Genomic DNA, 11,279 nt, shown 5'->3' with positions numbered 1-11,279 from the left:
CGAGAAACAACATTGTTACTGCTGCAGTAACGATTTTTGAGAACGGACCCCCATGTCACCGATGAGCGATTTTGCACGTTTTTGCAACGATGCAAAATTGCTCATCGGTGTCACACGCAACGGCATCGCTAATGCGGCCGGATGTGCGTCACCAATTCCGTGACCCCAAGGAGTTCGCATTAGCGATGTCGTAGCGTGTAAAGCCCCCTTAAAACACAGTTAACACCCACACGTTGGAGATTGTTGTAGTGAGAAAGCCTGCTTAACTTACTAGTTGTGTGTCTCCAGAAGCACCAAAAATACAAAATTATCCCCGGCACTCCAAGAGAAAAAAGAAACAATGTCTGGGTATTTTTGATGTTTTTTATTGTGAATAGTCTTATCTCGACGTTTCGGTCATACCTTGACCTTTATCAAGAGAATTAATCAGACTATAGAAAGAGAACATAAAAAAACAGAAATTAATACATAATACAGGAGAAAAATTACCAGGAGACACAGCTCCGGTTATTTATATACATTGTACACAAAAGGAGTATACGTTACAATGGTGAGGTACAGAGTCAAAGATATATATAAGATAATAACATCTGTATACACCCAAGAAGAAAGAACAACATCCGAAGTAATTGTTTACCAACTGGAAACTTATCATGTAAGTATCAGAAGAGACTAACAGGTAGACGTACCTATGAAGCAGAGAAATCGGTATGTGCATACTACTCGAGGGAGGGAGCAATACGAGTCACCACTCATATGAAGAGGAACTTATCAGGTGCGTATGAGCGCTAGGTGAAAGAAAGAATCATTAACAAAGGAAACCTATGCAGTGATTCTTGACTGTGATCGGTGAATAAGTAATGTGTGAATACCTGTGACTGAATAATAGACAATCGGGATCAGCCAGTCAATAGTCTATGGGGTAATCATGTAGTGGTATTCCACCGAGGTAGAAAGTCGTATGTCGTGACTGGTTGTAGAAAAAAGAGAGCGAAATAAAGTAAGTGAGTAAAGCATGAACGGAGAAGAGGAGTAGAAGAAGGAGGGGGGGGGGGGGGAGGGTTGGGTTGGGGGAGGGGGGGAAGGAGAAAGGAAAAGATGGTGAGATCAGGCTGAAGGTAAAGATAAGTGTATATGAGAAGTTAAGACAAGGTACCTGTCCAATAATTGGCTACTGTATAGGTGCCATGCCAATCTTGTTAGTGAGCAGAGGGCCTAATGGAGAAATTCTCGAATGAACACATCAGTGAATAGAGAGACGTGTCTCTAAAATTGGTTATACTCCATTCACTACCTGTCAAACAGCATGAAATGGTGTGCGGGAGGTAATGTGTCTCTGGAAACTTGTGACACCAATACATTAGCTATAAGACATATAGCCCACAATGCCAAATGTTCTAAAAATAGAAAGATCTCATGAGAAAAAATCCACACACTGTATAACATCCAATGAGGTGAGTAACCTCCATCAACATGACTAATATTACTCACAATCTATGAGCAGCCGTGAAATAAGGTCGTATAGGAGACCTTCTTAAAGGAGTAGTGGAGTAGGTGAAATTGTCATGACAGTGTCGGTATTACACCTATGCTGCGGACTAGTGACATAAATAGACAGAGGTTAATGCAATGGTGTACTGATAAGTCACCAGACCATGGACAAAACTGATAAATAGCATAACAATACCTCAAAAGGGAAACAGCCTATATGGTAACAGTGTCCTATGCCAGGGCTATGCTCAAAAGTGGTAACTTGGAAAAAGGTCAAAGACCTATGGAGAATAAAGAGAACCTGTTAAAGAACATAGATTAACGGTCACAAAAATGAAAGTAAAGGCTCTTACTGATACCTGGTGTATGAGATGATACAGGCTTGTGTCCAGGGGGAATGGTGGCTGGCTACTGAGTTGGTCTGTGTAACTGAGCCGTCTTAAATGCAGGTGGTGATGAGGAGATCGGCTCCAGGTGGAGCTGACTTGCTGCGCATAGGAACGGTAGTGGTGAAGGTTGGTACTGCAGCACTAGGTTTACATAGAGGACTATTAGGTGTTGTGAGTCACGTGAAATACAGTGAGAAGTGGCATACAGACCTCCGTGATGTGAGGGAGTGAGTGCCTCACATGTGACCACTAAAAGCACAGGGGTGAACCGGTGATGTGTGGAAATCACGTAGTGAAGAGAGCCTAAAAGAGGGGGAGAAAAATAAATTAGTAGGCATATGACAGGAAAGAATTTAAACCTGGAAAACATAAGAATGTAAGGAATTCACAAAAAAACAGGTACCTTACAATTACCATAGATCTGTATCTAAAATCACTCTCGTAAAGTGATATTGATAAATTACATAACTAATCAGAGACATAAAAATCACAGTCATAAAAATGGGAAAAGAGGTTTATCTAAAAGGAGTCTACGGAGACCACAACTAGGACCTGAGCATGTCAGAGATGGACCTCATATTCTCGGTTCAGTCCTCGGGGTTCCAGGGTACCCAACGTGAAAATCCAATATGCTTCTCTTTCTTTTAATCTACGGACCCTATCGCCACCCCTACGTAATAGTGGAACATGCTCAATGACCTGAAACCTCAATTGAGCTACTGTATGATGGAAAGTGTCAAAATGATGGGGGATGGGTAGTAAAAGTTGCTTACATCTGATCGTTGATTTGTGTTTACTGATGCGATCTCGGATATGTTGGGTAGTCTCCCCAACATACCCGAGACCGCAGGGACACTTGATCAGGTATATCACATAGGAAGACTCACAGGTGTGATACCCTCTGATAGTGAAGTTTTTTCCAGTATGGGGATGTGTGAACTTGTTACCCTTGGTCAAATTATTGCATTGGAGACAGTGTAAGCATGGGAAGTTACCTGTTTTGGGTGGTCCCTAGAAAGTCTGTCGTGGTGAGATTGATGACCCTATGTCGGCTCGGATCAGACTATCCCTCAGGTTCCTCGCTCGTTTGTGACAAAAGATAGGGAACATCCCGAACTCTTTTATAGAGGGGTAAGCCTTCTGTAGTAATGGCCAATGTCTTGTAATGACCTCCTTAAAAAGTGGCGAAAAAGGGTGGTATGTCTGGACACAATGCATCCGTGGTGAAATGACATCATCATTGCGGGCACGGGTAGAGCGATTGAATGCCACGGAAGAAGGGTAGCCTCGTGAGAGGAATTTATCACCCATCTCACGAAACCTTGTTGCTTGTGTTTGAGGATCAGAAACGATCCTTTCCACTCTCTTATGCTGTGAAATGGGCAATGACTTTTTAATGTGTGGAGGGTGGCAACTGGAGTACAGCAGAAGGCTGTTCTTGTCGGTGGGTTTGACGTATAGATCAGTCGTGATAGTCCCTTCAGGGGATAGAATGACAAGGGTGTCCAGAAAGTTAATCTGGAAGGGATCACTGTGTACTGTAAAAGTGAGACCCGGACGGGCGGAGGAGATATATTGGTGAAAGGTATCCAGGGATAAGGAATCACCGTGCCATATGACAAAAATGTCATCAATATATCTCCTCCATCCAATGGCATGTTGTTTCCACAGCGAATGGCTGTACACAAATGTGTCTTCGAAATGCGCCATGTAGATATTTGCATACGGAGGCGCTACGTTAGAACCCATCGCTGTGCCCCGTTGCTGCATATAAAACTGATCTTCGAAGAGGAAAAAATTATTGCCCAATACCAATTGCAGGAGATCAAGACAGAAAGAATGCTGTAGAGGGGACAGTGACCCATAAAGTTCCAAGAACCAGTTGACGGCTTGGATGCCATCGCTGTGTGCTATACTTGTGTAGAGACTGTCTACATCAAAGGTCACGAGAAGACAATCGGGAGGAAGAGAGGTGAAAGATCTGATATGAGACAGAAAGTCAGACGTGTCCTTTAGGTATGACGGAATCACAGGAATTAGTGGTGTGAGAATCTTATCCAGGGAGATGGCCAATGGAGAAAGGATAGATTCAGTGGAGGCTACGATAGGTCGTCCGGGAGGTTGCTGAAGATTTTTATGAATCTTGGGTAGAACATAAAAGACGGGTGTTACGGGGTTAGATTTAATGAGATACTCAGCCAATTTCTTGTCAATCGTGCCTTGTGATAAGTGGTAGTCAACAGTATCCCTGATCCGTTCGCGTATTTGAGGAGTGGGGTCTCGAGGGACGGGCAAATAAGTGGAATTGTCACGTAGTTGTCTATAAATCTCAGAGAGATAATATGTTTTGTCCAGAATGACAATGGATCCCCCTTTATCGGCTGGCTTAATAATTATACTTTTGTTATTCTGGAGTTCCCTGATGGCTGTATCTTCTTCAGGGGTATAGTTGTGTCTGATCTTGTATAGGCCCCTATCTATGTCCTGTAAAATCTTATTCATATCATTGGAAACCAGAGAAATGTAAGTCTCAACGGGATGATAGGACCTGGGGGGATGAAAGGTACTCGTGAGACTGAGTTTAAGATCCCGGAGACTAAAAGTGCCAGAGCCCGAACCTACGTCCTCAGGGGTAGTATCCCCCTCTGAGGAGGCAAAATGGGCCTTGAGACGAAGGTTCCTGAAAAAGCGTCTCATCTCCTGGTCCATCCTGAAGGGATTGAACTTGGGAGTGGGACAAAACGAGAGACCCCTTTGCAACACCTGTGACTCAATGGGTGAAAGGTTATATGACGAAATGTTAAATACCAAGTTATCAACAATATTGTCATTTGCAGTGGTCATACCTGTGATCTGGTCTGCATACGAGGAACATGACCTGGTCTTCCTCTGGCTCCTCCTCGTTTTTCTCCTGGGGTGTATCTGGCCCCTAAAAAACGATTGGATGACGTGGGGTAAGAGTCCAGAAGCACCAGCTGGGCACAATGTACCGGCACTACAATGTCTTGGGAACTACAACTACAACTACAATTGTACAATTTGCCATTTTTAATTCTGCAACATTGACTCCATTTGACTCAATGGATGATTTCCAGAAACTAAATCTTCACTACACCAATAGATTAATTCCCAAAGGAGTATAATTTTAAAAATGTGGTCACTTGAGGGGGTTTCTGTTGTTCTGATCCTGAGGAGCTCTGCAAATGAAGTCCACAAACTATTCTAGGAAAATCTGTGTCCCAAAAATAAAAGGCGCTCCTTCCCTCCTGACCCCATTCACATATGGGGTATTGTCACATTCATTAGAAATTGGGTAACACATTATGGGGCCTTTTTTACTGGGCACTTTTGTAAAAATTGGAAATATGGGGTGAAAAAAATATTTTAGTGGTAAAAATAATTTTTTCTTCACCACCCAATGGCAGAAAATTTTGTGACACATCTGTAGTGTTAACATGCTCTCTGCACATCTGGATGAATTTATTGAGGGGTATTCTTTGTAAAATGGGGTCATTTATGGGGGTTCTGCTATTATGGTGCCTTAGGGGCTCTGTCGATGTGACATGGCAACCACAAACCATTCCAACTAAATCTGCACTCCAATATGGTGCTGCTTTCATTACGTAGTTATAAACAATCAAGACATCAGATGTACTCAAAATTGGTACAACAGTGTCAGCTTACTGTGCAAAAAATGTCGTCAGTTAACTAGAGTTGAGCGCGGTTCGTGGTTCGTGGTTCTCCAGTTCTAGGCTCGAGTGATTTTTGGGCTGTTCGAGATCGAACTAGAACTCGAGCTTTTTGCTAAAAGCTCGATAGTTCTAGATACGTTCGAGAACGGTTCTAGCAGCAAAAAGCAGGGCTTTTTACAGCTACAGTGAGCAGGAGCCATCGCTGGCAGCCTGCCACAAGCTGGTAACCAAGATAAACATCGGGTATCCAAGCAAAGCGCTTTGGTTAGTAACCCGATGTTTATCTTAGTTACGTGCAGGAAGCCCACACTTTCCCGCTCAGCTCGCTCCACCCCCTCCTGCCCGCGGCATGTACACATACATACACATACACAAACACACACACACACACACATCCACCCCCCCCCCCCCGCCCGCCCGCTCGCTCGCTCGGCTTACCTGCGGTGATGAAGTCCCGCCATCCCGACCTCAGCGCTGTCACTGTCCTCCATGGCCGCCGCTTGTCACATCACCTATCGCTTCCGACCCGAGACTGACACTGGCGGTGACGTCACGGACCTCTCGCGATACTTGATGTGAAGGCGCCGGTCATTGACCTCAGTGACAGGGGCTGTCAGTGTGCTGGAGATCAGCGCAGGTAATGTACCTCACTGACAGCAGCACTTGTCACCCCCCTGCAGTGACCTGGGCTGACCCATTGATGTTAGCTCAGGTCACTGCACTGCTCTCCCAGCCAATGGGGAACATCCTGCTCTTCATTGACTGGGACAGTGTGCATCGTCATGGCAACCCCTTGGATTACACCAGACCTGGATTTGTTTTTCAATCTAATAAATTGGTTAAAGAGGGAATGTTTTGGGGAGTGTTTTTTCAAATAAAAATGTGTTTGTCGTGTATTTTTTTTTTATTACTGACTGGGTTGGTGATGTCGGGTATCTGATAGACGCCTGACCTCACCAACCCCAGGGCTTGATGCCAGGTGACATTACACATCTGGTATTAACCCCAAATATTACCCCGTTTGCCACCGCACCAGGGCGCGGGATGAGCTGGGGCGAAGCACCAGGATTGGCGCATCTAATGGATGCGCCACTTCTGGGGCGGCTGCGGCCTGCTATTTTTAGGCTGGGGAGATTCCAATAACCATGGACCTCCCTAGTCTGAGAATATCAGGCCCCAGCTGTCTGCTTTACCTTGGCTGGTGATCCAATTTTGGGGGACCCCTACGTGTTTTTTTTTTTAATTATTTATTTAATTTAAAATAACAGCGTGGGGTGCCCTCAGTTTTGGATTACCAGCCAAGGTGAGGTTGCCAGCTGTGGTCTGCAGGCTGCAGCCGTCTGCTTTACCCTAGCTGGCTACAAAACTAGGGGGAACCCTATGTCATTTTTTTTTCATTTTTTTGGCTAAATACAAAGCTAAGCACCCCTTAGTGCCACATGAAAGGTACCAAAGGGTGTTCCACTTTTTCTCCATTTTTTTCTCCACTTTCTCTCCACTTTTTCTCCACTTTTTCTCCATTTTTTTCTCCACTTATTCTCCACTTTTTCTCCTCTTATTCTCCACTTTTTCTCCACTTTTTCTCCACTTTTTCTCCTCTTATTCTCCACTTTTTCTCCACTTTTTCTCCACTTTTTCTCCATTTTTTTCTCCACTTTCTCCACTTTTTCTCCACTTTTTTCTCCACTTTTTCTCCTCTTATGCTCCACTTTTTCTCCTCTTAATCTCCACTTTTTCTCCACTTTTTCTCCACTTTTTCTCCACTTTTTTCTCCACTGTTTCTCCTCTTATGCTCCACTTTTTCTCCACTTTTTCTCCACTTTTTCTCCACTTTTTCTCCACTTTTTCTCCTCTTAATCTCCACTTTTTCTCCTCTTATGCTCCACTTTTTCTCCACTTTTTCTCCACGTTTTCTCCACTTTTTTCTCCACTTTTTCTCCTCTTATGCTCCACTTTTTCTCCACTTTTTCTCCACTTTTTCTCCACTTTTTCTCCACGTTTTCTCCACGTTTTCTCCACTTTTTTCTCCACTTTTTCTCCTCTTATGCTCCACTTTTTCTCCACTTTTTCTCCACTTTTTCTCCTCTTAATCTCCACTTTTTCTCCACTTTTTCTCCACTTTTTCTCCACTTTTTCTCCACTTTTTTCTCCACTTTTTCTCCACTTTTTCTCCTCTTATGCTCCACTTTTTCTCCACTTTTTCTCCACTTTTTCTCCTCTTATGCTCCACTTTTTCTCCACTTTTTCTCCACTTTTTCTCCTCTTATGCTCCACTTTTTCTCCACTTTTTCTCCACTTTTTTCTCCACTTTTTCTCCTCTTATGCTCCACTTTTTCTCCACTTTTTCTCCTCTTATGCTCCACTTTTTCTCCACTTTTTCTCCACTTTTTCCTCCACTTATTCTCCACTTTTTCTCCTCTTATTCTCCACTTTTTCTCCACTTTTTCTCCACTTTTTCTCCATTTTTTTCTCCACTTTCTCCACTTTTTCTCCACTTTTTCTCCACTTTTTCTCCATTTTTTTCTCCACTTTCTCCACTTTTTCTCCACTTTTTTCTCCACTTTTTCTCCACTTTTTCTCCACTTTTTCTCCACTTTTTCTCCACTTTTTCTCCACTTTTTTCTCCACTTTTTCTCCACTTTTTCTCCTCTTATGCTCCACTTTTTCTCCACTTTTTCTCCACTTTTTCTCCACGTTTTCTCCACGTTTTCTCCACTTTTTTCTCCACTTTTTCTCCTCTTATGCTCCACTTTTTCTCCACTTTTTCTCCACTTTTTCTCCTCTTAATCTCCACTTTTTCTCCACTTTTTCTCCACTTTTTTCTCCACTTTTTCTCCACTTTTTCTCCTCTTATGCTCCACTTTTTCTCCACTTTTTCTCCACTTTTTCTCCACGTTTTCTCCACGTTTTCTCCACTTTTTTCTCCACTTTTTCTCCTCTTATGCTCCACTTTTTCTCCACTTTTTCTCCTCTTAATCTCCACTTTTTCTCCACTTTTTCTCCACTTTTTTCTCCACTTTTTCTCCACTTTTTCTCCTCTTATGCTCCACTTTTTCTCCACTTTTTCTCCACTTTTTCTCCTTTTATGCTCCACTTTTTCTCCACTTTTTCTCCACTTTTTCTCCTCTTATGCTCCACTTTTTCTCCACTTTTTCTCCACTTTTTTCTCCACTTTTTCTCCTCTTATGCTCCACTTTTTCTCCACTTTTTCTCCACTTTTTCTCCTCTTATGCTCCACTTTTTCTCCACTTTTTTCTCCACTTTTTCTCCTCTTAATCTCCACTTTTTCTCCACTTTTTCTCCACTTTTTCTCCACTTTTTCTCCACTTTTTCTCCACTTTTTTCTCCACTTTTTCTCCACTTTTTCTCCTCTTATGTTCCACTTATTCTCCACTTTTTCTCCACTTTTTCTCTACTTTTTCTATGGTCGGTCTACCCATTAGCTCTGCCATGCATAGTGTAGCTCTACACCTACTGCACATGTTACTTTATGATTGACATCTCTTTTGTACCAGAGCTGTCTAAGTCTACTCTGACCCCATATTTGTCATTACTATATTGTCCTTGTACTGTATTATGACATTTGTATCATGTGTTTCATTTCTTGCTGTGTTGCAATTTTTTTGCTGCATCCCAATTGTACCTCTACATTGTTCGAGTTTATGTTATTGTTCTCTCACTCTTATGTGATACTGATTATTGTCATTTTTCATGATTACATGCAGATAAGTCCAATCTGACGAAGGCTCAGGCCGAAACGTCATTTGTAACTTGTTTTGGACAAAAACATATATGCTTATGAAAAAAAATTTTTCTTAATACGGACCAATAAAGAGTGATTTTGCATTACTATCCGTTGTGACTTACTGACTTAGTCTGGGAGATATAGAGTGCCGAGGTTACTCACTAATTTTATCTATTATTACCTCTGAGCACCTATATACCAGTGAGCAGAGCTTCCTCTACAGTAGTTCTCCTGATTAGGCATGCCCTTACCTCATGAGCAGGGCATTGCAGCTTTGGTAGCAACCATTACGACATGGACTCTGCTGCTGTGGACCCGGGGAGAGTGAGTGCAGATTCATTGCACCCACACTCCTCACATGAAGGGTCCGCACTCCTAGAAAATGGGGGATACGTTCCCTGAGTGTCTCCCCCCCATATTCTAGACGGTCCAGAGTCGTCGTGGGACCCCTTTATTTTTTTTCTTACAATAAATTGGTGAAAGAGGAAATGTTTTGGGGACTGTTTTTTCAAATAAATTTCTTTTGTCGATTTTTTGTTTTTGTTAGTACTGACAGTTTATGATGTTGGGTATCTAATAGACGCCATGACATCACAAACTGCTGGGCTTGCTCTCAGGTGACTTTACAGCTAGTATCAACCCGATTTATTACCCCGTTTGCCACTGCACCAGGGCACGGGATGAGCTGGGGTGAAGCGCCAGGATTGGCGCATCTAGTGGATGCGCCACGTCTGGGGTGCCTGCGGCCTGCTATTTTTAGGCTGTGAAGGCCCAATAACTATGGACCTTCCCACCCTGAGAATACCAGACCACAGCTGTCCGCTTTACCTTGGCTGGTGATCCAATTTGGGGGGTCCCCTACTTTTATTGTGTAATTATTAATATTTATAAAATAATTATAAAAAAGAGCCTGAGGGGACCTCCACATTGGATCCCCAACCACGGTAAAGCTGCCAGCTGTGGTTTTCAGGCTACAGCCGTCTGCTTTACCCTAGCTGGCTATCAAAAATGGGGGGACCCAACGTAATTTTTTTTTTTTAACTATTTTTTAAATAGAAAAAATTAATGGGCTTCCCTGTATTTTGATTGCCAACCAAGGTAACGGCAGGCAGATGGGGGTGGCAACCCATAGCTGTCTGCTTTATCTGCGCTGAGAATCAAAAATACCGCGGAGCGCTACGTCATTTTTTTAAAGATTTATTTTTACAGCACTGTGATGTCCAGCAATCAAAATACAGGGAAGCCCATTTTGTTTTTAGTTATTTAAATAAATAATTAAAAAAAATATATGTTAGCTCCCTGCATTTTTTGTATTGCTAGCTAAGGGTAATCCAAGCAGCTACTGGCTGCTAACCCCCACTGCTTGGTGTTACCTTCACTGGCAATGGAAAATCCAGGGAAGCATTTTTTTTTTTTTTTGCCAAAAAGCTACAAAAAAAGGACGTGAGCTTCGCCATATTTTTGTATGCTAGCCAGGTATAGCAGGCAGGTGCTGGAAGAGTTGGATACAGCGCCAGAAGATGGCGCTTCTATGAAAATGCCATTTTCTGAGGTGGCTGCAGACTGCAATTCGCAGCAGTGGGGCCCAGAAAGCTCAGGCCAACCGGTGGTGCGGATTCCAATCCCAGCTGCCTAGTTGTACCTGGCTGGACACAAAAATGGGGCAAAGCCTACGTCATTTGTTTTCTAATTATTTCATGAAATTCATGAAATAATAAAAAAAGGGCTTCCCTTTATTTTTGGTTCCCAGCCGGGTACAAATAGGCAACTGGGGGTTGGGGGCAGCCGTACCTGCCTGCTGTACCTGGCTAGCATACAAAAATATGGCGAAGCCACATAATTTTTTCAGGGGGCAAAAAACTTCTGCATACAGTCCTGGATGGAGTATGCTGAGCCTTGTAGTTCTGCAGCTGCTGTCTGTCTGTATGGAGAAGAGCAGACAGCAGCTGCAGAACTACAAGG

At 43.0% G+C, this 11,279-nt stretch overlaps 1 long non-coding RNA gene across 1 annotated transcript; it reads right to left on the bottom strand.

The window, feature by feature from the left end:
• Positions 1–1,686: 1,686 nt before the first annotated feature.
• LOC142295695 (uncharacterized) lies at positions 1,687–4,789 on the bottom strand. The gene is made up of 3 exons (XR_012751522.1): positions 4,727–4,789; positions 1,851–2,183; positions 1,687–1,772 (listed from the first exon to the last, which is right to left on the bottom strand). It is a non-coding gene; the product is annotated as an uncharacterized LOC142295695 (long non-coding RNA).
• Between the last annotated feature and the right edge of the window lie 6,490 nt (positions 4,790–11,279).

This window comes from Anomaloglossus baeobatrachus, chromosome 3, assembly GCF_048569485.1.
Source record: "Anomaloglossus baeobatrachus isolate aAnoBae1 chromosome 3, aAnoBae1.hap1, whole genome shotgun sequence".
In the NCBI taxonomy this organism is placed as follows: domain Eukaryota; kingdom Metazoa; phylum Chordata; class Amphibia; order Anura; family Aromobatidae; genus Anomaloglossus; species Anomaloglossus baeobatrachus.
Note: the sequence above shows the minus strand (reverse complement) of the source record. Positions and strands in the feature narration are given on the sequence as shown.